The 17,016-nt window shown below is 46.6% G+C and overlaps 1 long non-coding RNA gene across 1 annotated transcript in view; it reads left to right on the top strand.

Moving 5' to 3' along the window:
* Window positions 1–13,579, top strand: part of LOC134347577 (uncharacterized) — a 41,267-nt gene extending 27,688 nt beyond the window's left edge. The window contains exon 3 of the long non-coding RNA XR_010018200.1: window positions 13,476–13,579. This is a non-coding gene — a long non-coding RNA (uncharacterized LOC134347577). The remainder of the gene's footprint in view (window positions 1–13,475) is intronic.
* Window positions 13,580–17,016: the final 3,437 nt, after the last annotated feature.

The raw sequence follows: 17,016 nt of genomic DNA, 5'->3' as shown, positions 1-17,016 counted from the left end.
TGTTTAGAGACTTTTTCAAAAACCAGAACAACATTGGCTATCCTCCAGTCTTCTAGTACCTCTCCTGTCATTAAGGATGTTTTACATATCACTGCTAGGGCCCCGGCAATTTTTCCACTTGCATCCTGTAGAGTCCGAGGGAACACCTTGTCAGGCCCTGGAGATTTATCCACCCTTAGCCCCCTGGTAAGCCTCAGGCTCGCTCAGCTCGCTTTCATCTAGGGGGAGCAGACTTCGGCCCTGCCAAACTGCGTAATCAAGTTTGTGTGGATGCTGTGTGATGTACCCCACCCCGCCAAATAACAGACAGTACACCATATGCGATCAAATGATTACACTTTATAGATCTTACTGGAACCTTGTAATTAATAGAGACACAATATAAAAGGAAAGTAAAAGGTGCCAAACTTATCAAAGTTCAACCACTTCGTGCGCAACCATTGGAGCTCAATTAACAGAGTCTTCTTTCCACCATTCGATCCCCTCCAACTTCCTCGGCCCGCCGCCTGGGACCAACCATGGTGGTCGACCAGACACTCCACACGAGCCTGTCCTTGTCTCCTCCCCTTGCCAAAGACCCTGGGCATCGGAATCCCGCTCGGAGTCTGTTCTGTCACCCAGCTTACGGCATCGCGTACACACAAAATAATCTGCAGATGCTGGGGTCAAAACAACACTCACAACAAGCTGGAGGAACTCAGCAGGTCGGGCAGCATCTGTGGAAAAGATCAGTCGATGTTTCGGGCCGGAACCCTTCATCAGGACTGTAGGGGGAAGGGGCAGAGGCCCTATAAAGAAGGTGGGGGGAGGGTGGGAAGGAGAAGGCTGGTAGGTTCCAGGTGAAAAACCAGTAAGGGGAAAGATAAAGGGGTGGGGGAAGGGAGGCAGGGAGGTGATAGGCAGGAAAGGTGAAGAAAGAATAGGGGAAAACGCAATGGGTAGTAGAAGGAGGCAGAACCAAGAGGGAGGAGGTAGGCAGCTGGGGGAGGGGGCAGAGTGACATAGGGATAGGGGAAGGGAGGGGGAGGGAATTACCAGAAGTTGGAGAATTCTATGTTCATACCAAGGGGCTGGAGACTACCTAGACGGTATATGAGGTGTTGCTCCTCCAACCTGAGTTTAGCTTCATCATGGCAGTAGAGGAGGCCATGTATGGACATATCTGAATGGGAATGGGAAGCAGAGTTGGAGTGGGTGGCTACTGGGAGATCCTGTCTGTTTTGGCGGACGGAGCGGAGGTACTCAACGAAGTGGTCCCCCAATCTGCGTCGGGTTTCACCGATGTAGAGGAGGCTGCACCGGGAGCACCGGATGCAATAGATGACCCCAACAGACTCACAAGTGAAGTGTTGCCTTACTTGGAAGGACTGTTTGGGGCCCTGAATGGTGGCAAGAGAGGAGGTGTAGGGACAGGTGTAGCATTTACGCTTACAGGGATAAGTGCCAGGTGGGAGATCCGTAGGGAGGGACGTGTGGACCGGAGTCACGGAGGGACCGATCCCTGCGGAAAGTGGAGAGGGGTGGAGAGGGAAAGATGTGCTTAGTGGTGGGGTCCTGTTGAAGGTGGTGGAAGTTGCGGAGGATAATGTGCTGGATCCGGAGGCTGGTGGGGTGGTAGGTGAGGACAAGGGGAACTCTGTCCCTGTTGTGGCGGCGGGAGGATGGGGTGAGGGCCGAAGTGCTGGAAATGGAGGAGATGCGGGTGAGGGCATCATTAATGACAGCAGAAGGGAAACCATGATCCTTAAAGAAAGAGGACATTTGAGATGTCCTGGAACGGAAAACCTCATCCTCGGAGCAGATGAGGCAGAGACGGAGGAACTGGGAATAGGGAATGGCATTTTTGCATGTGGCAAGGTGGGAAGAGGTATCGTTGAGGTAGTTATGAGAGTCAGTGGGCTTGTAGAAGATGTCAGTGGACAGTCTGTCTCCAGAGATGGAGATCAAGAGATCGAGAAAGGGGAGAGAAGTGTCCGAGATAGACCAAGTGAATTTGAGGGCTGGGTGGAAGTTAGAAGTAAAGTCGATGAAATTGACGAGCTCAGCATGGGTGCAGGAAGCAGCACCAATGTAGTCGTCAATGTACCGAAGGAAAAGTTGGGGAGCAGTACCAGAATAGGTTTGGAGCACAGACTGTTCCACATAACCAATGAAGAGGCAGGCATAGCTAGGGCCCATGCGGGTTCCCATAGCTACACCCTTGGTCTGAAGAAAGTGGGAAGAGCCAAAAGAGAAGTTATTGAGTGTGAGAACCAGTTCCGCCAACCGGAGGAGGGTAGTGGTGGTGGGGACCTGGTGAGGTCTATTATCCAGAAAGTAGCGGAGGGCTTTGAGGCCTTCTTCATGGGGAATGGAGGTGTATAGGGATTGGACATCCATAGTGAAAATGAAGCGGTTGGGACCAGGGAACTGGAAGTTATGGAAGAAGTGGAGGGCATGGGATGTATCCCGGATGTAGGTGGGGAGAGACTGAACTATGGGTGACAAAATGGAGTCCAGGTAGGCAGATACAAGTTCGGTGGGACAGGAGCAGGCAGAAACTATGGGTCTGCCAGGACAGTCAGGCTTGTGGATCTTGGGGAGGAGGTAAAACTGAGCGGTACGGGGTGTGGGAATTATGAGTTTAGTGGCTGAGGATGGAAGGTCTCCGGAGTTGATAAGGTCGGTGATGGTACGGGAGACAATGGTTTGATGTTTTTTGGTGGGGTCCTGTTCCAGGGGTAAGTAAGAGGAGGTGTCAGAGCCTGCCGTTTGGCCTCAGTGAGGTAGAGGTCCATCCGCCAGACTACTACAGTACCACCTTTGTCAGCGGGTTTGATGGTGAGATTGGGATTAGTGCGGAGAGAGTGGAGGGCAGTGCGTTCAGAGGGAATGAGGTTGGAACAGTAGAGAGGAGTGGTGAAGTTGAGACAGTTGGTGTCTCGGCGACAGTTGCAGATAAAAAGATCAAGTGCAGGTAGAAGGCCCGGGCAGGGTGTCCAGGAGGAGGAGGGTTGAAGACAGGAGAAGGGGTCATCAGTAGGGGGAGGGGAATCCTTGCCAAAGAAGTAGGCTCGGAGACGTAGGCGACGGAAGAGGAGTTCAGCGTCATGGTAGGCACGGAACTCACTGAGGTGTGGACGGAGGGGGACAAAAGTGAGGCCCTTGCTAAGAACGGAACGTTCTGCCTCAGAAAATGGAAGGTCAGAGGGGATGGTGAAGACACGGCAAGGGTTGGGGCTGGGGTCGGAGGAGGGTGAAGGGTGTGAGGTCTTAGGAGGGAGAGGGATGTTGGGATGTTCAGGGAGAGCGGGGTTAGGGGAGGATGAGGGATCAGAGGAATGGAGGGGTGATGAGAGGTAGAGGGAAGGTTGGGAGTCGCAGGGTGGGAAGAGGGTAGTGGGGGAATCAGACGGGCTGTAGGACCCAGCGGCAGTAAGAGCGGTCCTGGTCCGAAGAGGGTCCTCTACATCGGTGAAACCTGACACAGATTGGGGGACCGCTTCGTCGAGCACCTCCACTCCGTCCACCAAAACAGACAGGATCTCCCAGTAGCCACCCACTTCAACTCTGCTTCCCACTCCCATTGAAATATGTCCATATATGGCCTCCTCTACTGCCATGATGAGGCTAAACTCAGGTTGGAGGAGCAACACCTCATATACCGTCTAGGTAGTCTCCAGCCCCTTGGTATGAACATAGAATTCTCCAACTTCTGGTAATTCCCTCCCCCTCCCTTCCCCTATCCCTATGTCACTCTGCCCCCTCCCCCAGCTGCCTATCACCTCCCTCATGGTTCCACCTCCTTCTACTACCCATTGTGTTTTCCCCTATTCTTTCTTCACCTTTCCTGCCTATCACCTCTCTGCTTCCCTTCCCCCACTCCCTTACCTTTCCCCTTACTGGTTTTTCTCCTGGAACCTACCAGCCTTCTCCTTCCCACCCTCCCCCACCTTCTTTATAGGGCCTCTGCCCCTTCCCCCTGCAGTCCTGACGAAGGGTTCTGGCCTGAAACGTCGACCAATCTTTTCCATGGATGCTGCCCGAGCTGCTGAGTTCCTCCAGCTTGTTGTAAGTGTTACAGCATCGCGTCTCCTCTCTCTGTCCCCATCGCGCCTTCTCCTCAAAGCCTGCGAAAACAATAGCTTACAGACACACAAGGAAGAATAACATCTATCCCAATTGGTTAGCAAATGTAAACAATTCTTGTTATCAGTAATTATAACCCAAAGAAGCTGCTAGAGAGAAGCACTTTCTCAGCAGTTAACATAACAAAGAAGCCATTTTTATTAACCTTAGCAGTAACATAAAAGAAGAAACCCCTTATACAGGGTAGCAGACACTTCCTCCTCTGCAATCTGTACAGGCTCCAGGAACTTGATGCTGCTTTGCCTCAGTTCTATAGACTAGTATCCATCTCTTGAGTAAATACAGATGCAAAGAATGCACTTAAGATCTCCTCCATCTCCTTTGGCTCCAGAGGAACAATTTTGTCCCTAGCAATCCTTTTGCTCTTAACATATCTATGGAACCCCTTAGGATTCTCCTTTGCCTTGTCAGCTAGACCAACTTCATGCCTTCTTTTAGCCTTCCTGATCTCTTTCTTGTGTTCTCTTGCATTCCTTGTACTCGATAAGCACCTCATTTGTTCCTACTTGCCTGTACCTTCTATGCACCTCCTTTTTTTTCTTAAGCAGGGACTCAATATCACTTGAAAACCAAGGTTCCCTATACTTGTTATCTTTAACCTTTTATTCTGACAGGCACATACAAGCTTTGTACTCTCAAAATTTCATTTTTGAAGACCTCCTACTTTTCAAGTAAACCTTTGCCAGAGAACAGACTGTCCCAATCAACATTTGCCAGATTATTTCTGATACCATCAAAATTTGCTGTTCTCCAGTTTAGAATCTCAACCCATGGATCAGACCTATCTCGGCATATTTACTTCAAAACTAATTGCTTTGTGGTCACTGGCTGCAAAGTGTTCCCTTGCACAAATTTCTGTTGCCTGCCCTGTCTCATTCCCTAACAGCAGATACAGCATCACAGGTTCTCTCATTTGGACTTCTACATACTGATGAAAGACTTTCCTGAACACAATTGACAAACTCTGTCCTATCTAGTCCTTTTACAGTATGGGATAAGAACATAAGAAATAGGGACAGGAATAGTCCATCTGGCCCATCAAGCCTGCTCCACCATTCAATATGATTTTGGCTGATCTGGCCATGGATTCATCTCCACCTACCTGCCTTTTTTCCTACTAGGCAAACATCTATACAACCTTGTCTTAAATTTCCAGTCAATATGTGGAAAGTTAAAACCACCAACTATAACAACCCTATAATTCTTGCAACAGTCTGTGACCCCTTTACAAATTTGTTCCTTTAAATCCCACAGGCAGTTGGGTGTTCTGAAATATAGCCCCATTATGAGGTCATACCTTCCTTAATTCTCAGTTCCACCCATAACTCCTCACTAGTGGCGTTCTCCAGTCTGCTCTGATGGAGCACTGCTGCAACATTTTCCCTGACTAGTAATGCCACCCCTCCCCCTTTAATCCCTCCCACTCTGTCACCTCTAAAACAATAGAATTCTGGAAAATTGAGCTGCCAGTCCTGCCCCTCCTGCAACCAAGTTTCACTAATGGCTACAGTTGTTGATCCGTGCCCCGAGTTCATCTGCCTCTCCTATGATACTTCATACATTGAAATATATGTAGTTCAGAACACTAGTGGCACCATGCTCCACCTTCTGATTCCTGACTTTGAGGTCTTATTAACAATGGCCTCCACAACCTCTCCACTAACAGTTGTGGCACTCTGGTTCCCATCCCCCTGCAACTCTAGTTTAAACCACACCGTGCAGCATTAACAAACCTTACCCCTAGGATATTATATCCCCTCCAGTTCAGATGCAAGCCATCCCTTCTGTACAGGTCCCACCTTCCCTGGAAGAGAGCCCAATGATCCAGAATTCTTATGCCTCCCTCTCACCGACTCACTCAAGTCGTGTCTCCTCTCTTCATTCCCCTTGTGCTTTCTGGCAAAGCCCGCGAAACCAACAGCTTTCAGACAGACAAGAAAGAATAACATCTCTCCCATTGGATAAAGTCCCGTTATCACTAGTCATAACCCAAACACTGCAGCTACAGAGAAACCATTACATCAGCAGTTAACATTACAGAGAAGCCATTACAGTAGCCTTAGCAGTTAATAGTACAGAGAGGCCATTACACTCTCCCACCACCAAATTTAATCATGTCCTCATGACGTCGAGATAATTCACCAACCCTTCCTGCAAAACACAAAGCCCAATCCAAGTACAGAAAGCAGTGACGTAGCTCTGCAGAACAGTAGAGATCACGCCTTGTTCCCCAGGCGCTACATAGGCGAACCTATCCGGGTGGTTCCTAATCCTCTGAAACCTCCGTACCTCCTCACCTAACTCTTCCGGCTAAGTCACTACTGGAGATTCTTCGGGTCTGTCTGGCGGAACTTCCCGCCATCTATCACTCAAAACCCCCGGCAACTTGGAGCCCCCGTCCCATGTCCAGGCCCTGCTTCCTCCCCTTCAGGGTCCTGCAGTAACCCAGGCTGCCCACAGCTAGACCCTCTCACTTCACCCAACTCAATGGGAGAAGGGCCAGGAGTCTCTTCCTCAATCAAGGGGAAGTTAGCGAAAAGCAGCATGTAGCACACATCCAGCTCATCATCCTCCGAATCAGTATTCCTTTCCTTTTCCTCGGCCTCCACAGTGAGGGTAGGCTGACACATGGCCTTCACCCCAGGGGCAGGAGCGCTTTCCCACTCCTTGTCCATGTCCAGCCCCTCAGGCACCCGTTGTGACAAAACATCCACATCAATGTTCCGGCTCCCCAGCCGGTACTTCAGGCTGAAATCATAGGCAGACCTTGGACGGCCCGTGGCATCCAATTTCACCAAAGTCGTGATATGAGTTAGGGGATTGTTGTCCGTCCTCACCTCAAGCTTGGCCCCGTAGAGAGAGTCACTCAGCCCATCCACTACCGCCCATTTCAACTCCAGTAAGTCCCAACTTGTGCATGGGATAATTTCTCTCGGAGGGCGACAAACTCTGGCTGACAAATGCCACAAGTCTCAGCCTGGTGTCCTGATCCTGATACATGACGCCCCCTAAACATTCTCGGCTGTCATCTGTGTGCAGTACCCACGGCAATCGGGGGTCTGCAGAAGCCAGCTCTGGCACCTGGGTCAGCAACTGCTTCAACGATTGAAAACCTCCTCACATTTTACATCCCACCTCTGTCCAATGGGCTCCGACAGGTTTAAATATTCTCCACCCTCCGATCCTTTTCTCCCCCCACTTTCTTCCCCAAGGGAGGGTAACCACGCAGAAGTGGATTCAAGGGGTGTCAAGGGTGGCCCTTCACAAATCTCCGATAATAACCACAGAACCCCAGGATTAAGCGCAGAATGCTCACAGTCTGAGGCCTTGTCCAGAGAAAGTTTTAACTCTTTAGCTCCCAGACGCCCATGCACCTGCAGTAGCCTCACTTCATATTCTTCCAAGGCAGATCCAAATACTAGGAGATCATCTAAATACACCAAAACTCTAAACAATTCCATATCCCCACCATCTTCTCCATGCCCCACTGGAAGGTTGCAGGGGCTCCGGATATGCTCTGGGGCATCTTTTCAGACTGGAAGAATCCCAGGGGACATATAACTGCCATCTTCTCTTTGTCAGCCTCACTCATCTGGATCTGGTAATATCCACTCCTCAGATCCAGCACATTAAACCACTTCGCACCACTCAGACAGACCAGCGCGTCTTCAACCCTCGGGACCGCATACTGGTCAGGGACAGTGTGCCTGTTCCGAGTCCTATAATCCACATACATGCATACCTTCCCTTCCTTCTTCCTGGCCACGACTAGTGGGGACACATAGAGGCTTCGAGACTCAGTGATGATCCCAGTTTCCTTCAACTCACACAAAGGCTGCCGCACATCTTCCATATCTGCAGGGGCCAGTCGCCATGACCTCTCCCCAAACGGGGTGTCCTCAGCGGTCAACTTTTCCCCCTTGTGGTACTCCGGAACGTCCACTAAAAGGGCTTCTCTCTCAGACACTCTGGGAAATTTTAGAATCCCCATCACTCTCGCTACTTCCCTGGGCCGTACCACCATTGACTTTGACTGGGTGAACCACACAGGCCCTTGTTTAACTTTGGTACCCAGCCCCCATGCTGCCACACACGTCCTCAAAAGTAGCTCGAAACACTGGGTGCATGGACAACATCCCCAAACAGCTCTCACCCACCTTCTTCTTGTAGGCCACCATGAGCCTCCTCACAAGTGGGGTTTAGACCCCTCCAGAATCGAAACACCGCCCGTCTCCACTGAGTCTGGACACATCATCACTACCGATTCACGAACCTCAAACATCCACACATCGGCCTCCGAGAACTCCAGTTTTATTGACCAATAACCGTTGTCTGGATAATTACCCGCAATGATAACCAGACATCCCACCTCTCCCGGAAGTTCTGGGAGTCTCCCGCATATTGATAGTGGCTCCCTGACACCGGAAATTATATACAATATCCCGGAAATTGATTTTTTTGAGAAAGAGAGGGAGAGGGAGAGTGAGCATGCTGATTGGTCTCTCTTCATGCTAAGAGTGGTCCCCAACCACCGGGCTGCAAGGAAACGATATGAGTCAGCTGCAGCTTTACTTGAATGCACGTGAGGTCATTACCCTCGCGCTATCCATGTCAGCGCCGGAAGATCAACTCCTCGAGCTTGCAAATGAAGGTGGGCTGAAAAGTATGTTTGACGTAACATCTCTGCCAGCCTTCTGGATCAAAGTCAAGGCTAAATATCCTGAGATAGCCACGAAAGCACTGAAAATGTTGCTTCCATTTCCAACATATCTCTGCGAAGAGGGATTTTCTGCAATGAATGAATGTAACGAAAACTAAATTGTGGAATAGATTGGACATAAGACTGGTCCCTTCGAGTATCGCTGTCTCCCATCACCCCTCAATGGGACTGTCTTGGGAAAACAAGCCCAGGGCTCCCACTGATTCAGCGATATTGGTGTGTTGCAATGATTTTATATGTTCATACGAGAAAAATATGGGCTGTGTGTTTAATATCCAAATGTTACTTAAAATGTTATGATGCTATTGACTTATAATTGACTTATCACTGTGTTCACGCGAGGAAAATATGCACTGTGTGTTTAATATTAAATTCGTTAGATAAGCCCTTTTAGAAATGAAATTGAGTGTATTAGCCACTTATAAGTGACTTATAGTTGACTTATCACCTATATTCCGGTCGTGATTAACACCACACCCCTGGTTGGCTGGTCTGCAAGAATATTGTCAATATTAAACTGGTCCGCGGTGCAAAAAAGGTTGAGGACCCCTGCTAAGTAGACCTATCAGTTTACTCTGTGGGTGGACTTTACAGTCGACCTCAAAAATAAGTCCGTGTTGCTCGCTGCACTGTTTGCAACAGTGACTTTTCTATTGTCCATGGTGGGGTAAAATGTAAAAGACATGTTGAGGTGAGTTTAACAGGTGTCATTTGTTCATTAGCATAGCTAACGTTATTTAAACTAGCTGGCTAGCTGCTAAGGAGCTACACTATTGATGTCCTACGTGATGAGGCCAAACTCCCCGTAGGCTTGCTTAAAATTGTAATAGAATAAACATGATAATATAATATAAGTACATATTTTAATGTCACATTTGCTGCATATACCCAATTTGGTTTACAGATTAGACAAAATCACTAAACAAAATATTACATACACCCTTGGAGGTCGACCGGGGGGAGGGGGAATATGGGGTTGGGGGGGCGGGGGTGCTACCTCCCTGAAATGTGTTTTTGCAGGGTCGGATGTCTGGATACCCCAAATCTCCAGTGCCCTGAATGGTGTCAAAGGCAAATGCTTCGGATACCAGTCGTAAAATGAATAGTACAGTAACTTGACCTGTGACCTGATGTCACGTATGGCTTTAGCATAGCATCCATCTATCCGTAATGACGCAATGGAGTGTGGTCCCACTAAGCCTTCAGGAATAGGGTCTTTTTCTTTTAGGAGTCCCTTGGTACATTGCTGGGAATGTGTTCCCCCAGAGACACCAGACCGTTATCCCACTGGGTCTCCTCTAAGTTTCCCGATACCTCTCTAATGAGCTGAACAAATGAGGGAAGGGCTATCTGATCCATCCCTAACTTATCCACCTCAGCCGCCTGACTGACCCCCTGGTACCACAAACAATTTAGCTGTCTCTCTAGCCGAAAAAGATACGCTGAAAGCTTTTCCCCATTCTCCTGACACAGGTTTTGAAACCCCACCCTGAGTTGCATTTTGCTTCCAGTCAAACCAAACGCATTGTCCAGCGCTTGCAGATAACTGGCAGCTGTCACTACTGGTTAATTGAACCTGACAGTTATAACAATGTCAGCAACCCGCCTATTCAAACTTCCAACCAATCTCTGTCGCTTTCCCTCAACTGAGTGGTCCGTTCCGCCCACGTCTCATACTCCTCCTCCCCTTTAGGGGTGGGCATTATTCCGGAGAACAGGCGGAGCCTGCCATAGCTGGAACATTTATTTGCCAGAGAAACAAGGGCGGAGACTACCTCAGAATTCTCACTCTTCACTGGGGAACAAGGACTAGTTAGGCATTCCAAATCCGACCACTCTTTCCCCTCACTCCTGATAGTATGGACAGCCCATTGGCCCCGCCTCACCTGGGGCACCAGTAGACACTGGCAGTCCCACTGCCATTACGTCAACGCCCATTACGTCAGTGCTAGTCTGAACTAGAGCAAGGACTGAGCCTGCCATTTCATCAAACATTCGCGCTATGCTTTCAGCTTTTCCCCCAGCTTTAACCATACTCAAAAATCGAATTAACAATTCATCCTGGGTATGAATATCCACCCCACTCAACGCATTACTAACTGCAATCCCACAGAGGCACACCAGCAGTGATTTAAACACGGCGATCACACAGCATCCCACGGAATCAAATCCCAGATGAGCCCCCACATTGTAACACTCGATTTGCTTAGTGGCACGATCTCGGGGGTGATAAACCCCTGCCCAGCCAAACTTTAGAACTGTCGTTTGGGTGGATGCTGTGCAATGTGTCCCCTGTGTCAAATCAGTATCCTGGAATAACAAGCAGTACACAATATGCAGTTAAACGATTAAGATTTTATAACTCTTACTTTGACTATGGGGTTAGTAGAGAACCAAAATATAAAATAAAAGGTGCCAATAATTTTATTAAACAGTCCGTGTACAATTTGTTGGAGTTCACGATTTCCCCTTTGCTGATCCTCCTTTGATTGTCGTCGACCTCCGGACTCCCTCCTGTCACGTCTCCTCTCTTCATTCCCCTCGTGCCTTCTGGCAAAAGCCCGTGAAACCAACAGATTTCAGACAGATAATAAAGAATAACATCTCTCCCATTGGATAAAGTCCCGTTATCACTAGACACAACCCAAACATTGCAGCTATAGAGAAACCATTACATCAGCCATTACATTACAGAGAAGCCATTACAGTAGCCTTAGTAGTTAACAGTACAGAGAAGCCATTACGTTTGCTTGTTCATATAATTCATTACTGGTTATATGTAGGAAGTATATGAATGGCAGAAGCAATTACGTCACCATGTCGTATGCGTGAGCCTAACTTAAAGTAAAAACGAACTAAAACACATTCTCCTGGGCTCCTGCCTTTTTGCTTTCAATTAGTTTTATGTTTTGGAGTTGCAAAACATAACATTGCCCAAAAACAGCTGTTCCCAATTAACTCTCCCTAATGCTCTCATAATTTGTCTGTCTCCAATTTACTATTCTCCCATAAGGTGCATACTTATCCTTATCTATATCTATCTTCAAATTTAAGGATTTGTGGTCATTGTTTCCTAACTGTTCACCCACTGACAGGTCAGTGACCTGGCCAGGTTGATTACCCAGCACCAGGTCCAAGACAGCCCTACTCTTGTTGGACTATCTACATATTGATGTAAGAAACCCTCCTGGATGAACCTAAAACATCTAAACCTCTTGCACTAGGAAGGTCCCAGTTTATATTAGGCAAGTTGAAGACCCCCATGAAAAACAACCCTATTGTTTTTACACCTTTCCTTAATCTGTCTACATATCTGTTCCTCAATGTCCTAGTGGTTATTTGGGAGGTGGGGGGAGGGTCTGTAGTGCAATTTCATCAGCGTGTTTGCAGCTTTCCTATTTTTGAGTTCCACCATACAGACTCTGTGGATGAGCTCTGCATTATATCCCCTCTGAATGCAGCTGTGATACTGTCCCTGAATAGCAGTGTAACTCCCCTCCCTCTCCATTTTATCCCCCCGCCCTCTCTTTTCTAAAACATAGAAGTCCTGTCCCTCTCTCAACCAAGTCTCTGCCATGGCCACAACATCGTATACTGATCCATGCTTTAAGTTCATCACCTTTACCCATAATACTCCCAGCATTAAATTACCCACACTTCTAACTATCCAATCCCATCGTGTCTATTACTTTGCTCCTGCCTTTTTTGACTAGTCCTAATATCTACTTTCTTCTCCATCCCTCCACTTTCTGACCTGGTGCTCTGGTTTCCATCCCCCTGCCAAACTAGTTTAGCTGTTGGAAGTTCATGAACTCAGTGAAAGATGCATTGTGGTCTGCTTGAAACCTATTGCCCTTCCAGTGTAATGAGCTGTCACCATTTTCTGCAACCAGTGCTCCAACTATTTACCATGTTTATGTCTGATACAATCTGTTAAGTACAAAGAAAATTTCTGGGTTTATTCAAGGCCAATTTGCCACAATCTACTCGGGTGCTAAAGTTGGCTTCTGAGGTGAATACAACAGGGACTAATTTTAAAAACACCCTTTCTTTGTTTGAATCTCATTGTTCTGAATATTATTTACTATTTGCTTGAGCTCTTTTACTATATTTATGGTTTCCGTGTGATTAGACACCCAGCCCTTCTGTGGATTTTGCAGTGTAGATTGGCCAAGTATTTAGTTACTCACCGGGTATACCCATTGCTTGTCATCACTTGCTCTTCTGGTTTTGGGAAACACCAGTATCAGCATCTTTTTCCATTCTTGCTAGTCTGCTCCAAAATGTCCATGACAGGTTAATTAACATCAAGGATCTCCTCATCCTGCACCTCCTCTACTGCTAGGTGGATATCCAGTCACAGGACAGGCATGGCATTTGACCTGGTATCAGAGGTACATCCATACTACCCCTCACTGGGACAACCATGCCATAATCAGAAACTTTTCATGAGGCTTATCTCCCATGAAGAAAATTCCTTAGGTACCAGCTTCAAATATTACAATATTTTGGGGCATTGCTATACTGAGTCATTGTAAGAAAGTTCAAAGTAAATTTATTGTCAAAACATATTTATGTCATGTCACCATATACTATCCCACAGTTCATTTTCTTGCATTTTCTACAGTTCGTTTTTTTACAGTGGAATGAAGAAGTACATTAGAATCAATGAAAAACTACACACAAAGACTGACAAACAAGCAATGCGCAAAAGAAGACAAACTGTGCAAATACAACAAAAAACCAAAAGAGAATAATAATAAATAAATAGTAAATAAATAATACTGAGAACATGAGTTGTAGCGTCCTTGCAAGTGAGTCCATAGTTTGTGGAATCAGTTCAGAGTTGTGGTGAGTGATGTTATCCTCTCTGGTTCAGGAGCCTAATAATTGGAGGGTAATAACTGCTCCTGAACCTGGTGATTTGGGACCTAAGGCTTCTGTACCTCTTTCCCAATGGCAGCAGATGGGAAGAGAGCATGGGTGGATGGTGGGGGTCCTTGATGGATGGTGCTTTCCTGTGGCAGCGCTCCTTGTAGATGTGCTCAATGCTGTGGAAGGCTTTTCACGTGATGGACTAAGCTGTATCCGTTACTTTTTGTAGGCTTTTCCATTCCTGGGCATCAGTGTTTCCATATCAGGCTGTGATGCAACCTGTCAGGATACTCTCCACTGTGCACCTGTTTTTCAAAGTTTTAGATGACATGCTGGATCTGTGCAAACTTCTAAGAAAGTAGGGGCACTGCCTTATCTTTTTTGTAATAGCACTTGTGTGGTGATCCCAGGACAGATCCTCTGAAATGATGATGCCAAGGAATTTAAACTTACTGACCCTCTGAGTAGGAAGATGGCAGATGGAGTTCAATCCAGATAAATGTGAGATGGTTCATTTTGGTAGGTCAAATATGATGGCAGAATATAGTATTAATGGTAAGACTCTTGATCAGAGGGATCTTGGGGTCCTTGTCCTTATGAGATTCAAAGCAGCTGTGCAGGTTGACAGTGTGGTTAAGAAGGCATACTGTGCATTGGCCTTCATCAACCGTGGGATTGAGTTTGAGCCATGAGGTAATGTTACAGCTATAAGGGACCCTGGTCAGACCCTACTTAGAGTACTGTGCTCAGTTCTGGTCACCTCACTACAGGAAGGATGTGGAAACCATAGAAAGGGTGCAGAGGAGATTTACAAGGATGTTGCCTGGATTGGCAAGCCTGCCTTACGAGAATAGGTTGAGTGAACTTGGCCTTTTCTTCTTGGAGTAACGGAGGATGAGAGGTGACCTTATAGAGGTGTATAAGGTGATGAGAGGCATTGATTGTGTAGGTAGTCAGGGCTGAAATGGCCAACACGAGAGGGCATAGTTTTAAGGTGCTTAGAAGCAGGTACGGAGGAGATGTCAGGGGTAAGTTTTTTTACACAGAGAGTGGTGAGTGTGTGGAATGGGCTGCCGGCAACAGTGGTGGAGGCGGATATGATAGGGTCTTTTAAGAGATTCCTGGATAGGTATATGGAGCTCAGAAAAATAGAGGGCTATGGGTAACCCTAGGTAATTTCTAAAGTAAGTACATGTTTGCCACAGCATTGTGATCTGAAGGGTGTGTGTTGTGCTGTAAATTTTCTGTGTTTCAATGAATGGCCAGCATTATGCTCCGTACTCAAGAGAAGTTGTAGAAACCAATATAGCCTCATTTGATGAACTTGGGTCACGTTGGCCTACATGATTATCCCATGTGATCGAGTTCCCCAAGACTGTGAAGATAATATAATTCTGCATGATTGAATGATTTTAGTTCCTCCCTCACAATCTAAGTATTCTTCATGGGCTATGGCACCTATTGTTTCCATATTGAACTTCTTTTACACTACTGTTATTTGGAAACACTGGATTCAAAGCAGACAAATGCTAGACTAACCACCCCACCACCACCCCAGGCTTTGACGGGATATAGTGCTGAGGACACCTTGTACTTTTATGCTGAATATAAAATCTGCCAAGAGTCTGATGCGATTCTCATATGGCTGTTGGTGTAAATTCAAAGCAGGTTACCCTCTACATCTGCTTTCTCAGATTTTGGCAGCCTACCTGTCAAACTATGCACAGACTATGGGTGATTGATTGCCTGTTGTACTGGAGAGCTAGGGAATTAAGAGTTAACCCTAGTAGTTACGTTACAATATTATGGAAGTGACCAAGCCCAGAGTTTTAACTATTGCGACACATATTGCATTGGTCTGGTTCTCCAACAAATCATTGAAGAAAGAATCGTAGTCAGCATTTACTCTCTTGTGAAAGATTCTTCTATGTATTTCTCGTAGCTGTGGGTGTTTCTCTCAGATGTATTTGAGCAGAATGTACTTGCTAGAATTACCCAGTGCTATGGCAGAGTTTATTTGATTACAGAGTGATTTCTTTGTCATCCTTATAGGAATCATTGTCCTTGCCATGATCTTATGAGAGGTGCCTTATGATGGGAATAGGCTATGGACAACTTAGTCACTGCTTTTACCATGAAGGCATTGAATGGATATTTCAACGTAAATTCAATCACTTTTTATTAAAAAACGGCAAACCATAAAATTACATGCAGTGTCTTTGGGTACTTGAAAAATCAAGGAAACTGCAGATATCAGAAGTCTAAACTAAAAACAGAAAATTCTGAAAACGCTCAGGAGGTCAGGTAGTAAGTATGGAAATAGAAAGAGAGTTACCAATCCAGTTTGAATACCCTTAGATGGAACTAGGTCTTCTGATGAAGTATTACCAACCTGAATTCTAAAAGTAAAGTTTTATGATATTTAATGTTTTTATTAATTTTTTTCACACTTCTTACAGAAAAAAATAAAAGCCTCACTCACCAGACAGTCACGAACCTCTTGGCCTTCTCTCCTACTGTGTTCAACTCTCTTCCTGCTCTCCTACTTTCCTGCTGCTTAGTTCTCTCATCATGCCCTACCATTCTCTCAGGCCTCCTCTGACCGAAATTAGCAGGCTTCTTTTTCATTCTTAAGCTTATCTAAATTATCTTCCTGATGTAACAGTTTTCCTTTTTGATTTAAGATTAGAATTTAATAAACAAATTGAGTTTGATCCTTGGAGTGTCACAGTCCCGACCGTTAATTCCCCATTTTCTCCTAATTCCCTTTGATTGTGCCACAGTTCTGGCCGTTGATTCCCTATTTTCTCCTAATTCCCTTTGATAATGGCACACCTGGTTTTCATCAAGACCAGCAGCATGAGAACCCCAGCTTTGCACCCACTAGTTGCCAGATCGTTGGTTTTGCCAATGTGGTAATTAATACTTCCCGGCCGCTTGGGATTGTGCGTCCTAAGTTTAGCTTCAGTACCAAGATTTATCTGTAAAACTCAGTCTCTCCGTGTCAAGATCAATTTTCTAAGTTCTACTTCAGTTCCGAGGTTTACCTGTGAAACCCAGTCTCTCTGTGTCAAGATAAATTCTGCCTGTCTACTGCCTTCCTGCTCTCCCTCTTGTTTGCCGTTCAATGCTCACGCCCGTGTCAGCATCCTAACTAAATCTCCAATCCTGTGTCCTGCGCTTGGGTTCACCTCATTCATTATAACAGAATGATCTGGCCACTATGGACCCAGTGGACACGAATACCTTTCAACAAGCCCTCACCAGCCAGGGTTCCCTACCGGGTCTGCACG

The sequence above is a fragment of the Mobula hypostoma genome, chromosome 6 (assembly GCF_963921235.1).
Source record: "Mobula hypostoma chromosome 6, sMobHyp1.1, whole genome shotgun sequence".
In the NCBI taxonomy this organism is placed as follows: domain Eukaryota; kingdom Metazoa; phylum Chordata; class Chondrichthyes; order Myliobatiformes; family Myliobatidae; genus Mobula; species Mobula hypostoma.
Note: the sequence above shows the minus strand (reverse complement) of the source record. Positions and strands in the feature narration are given on the sequence as shown.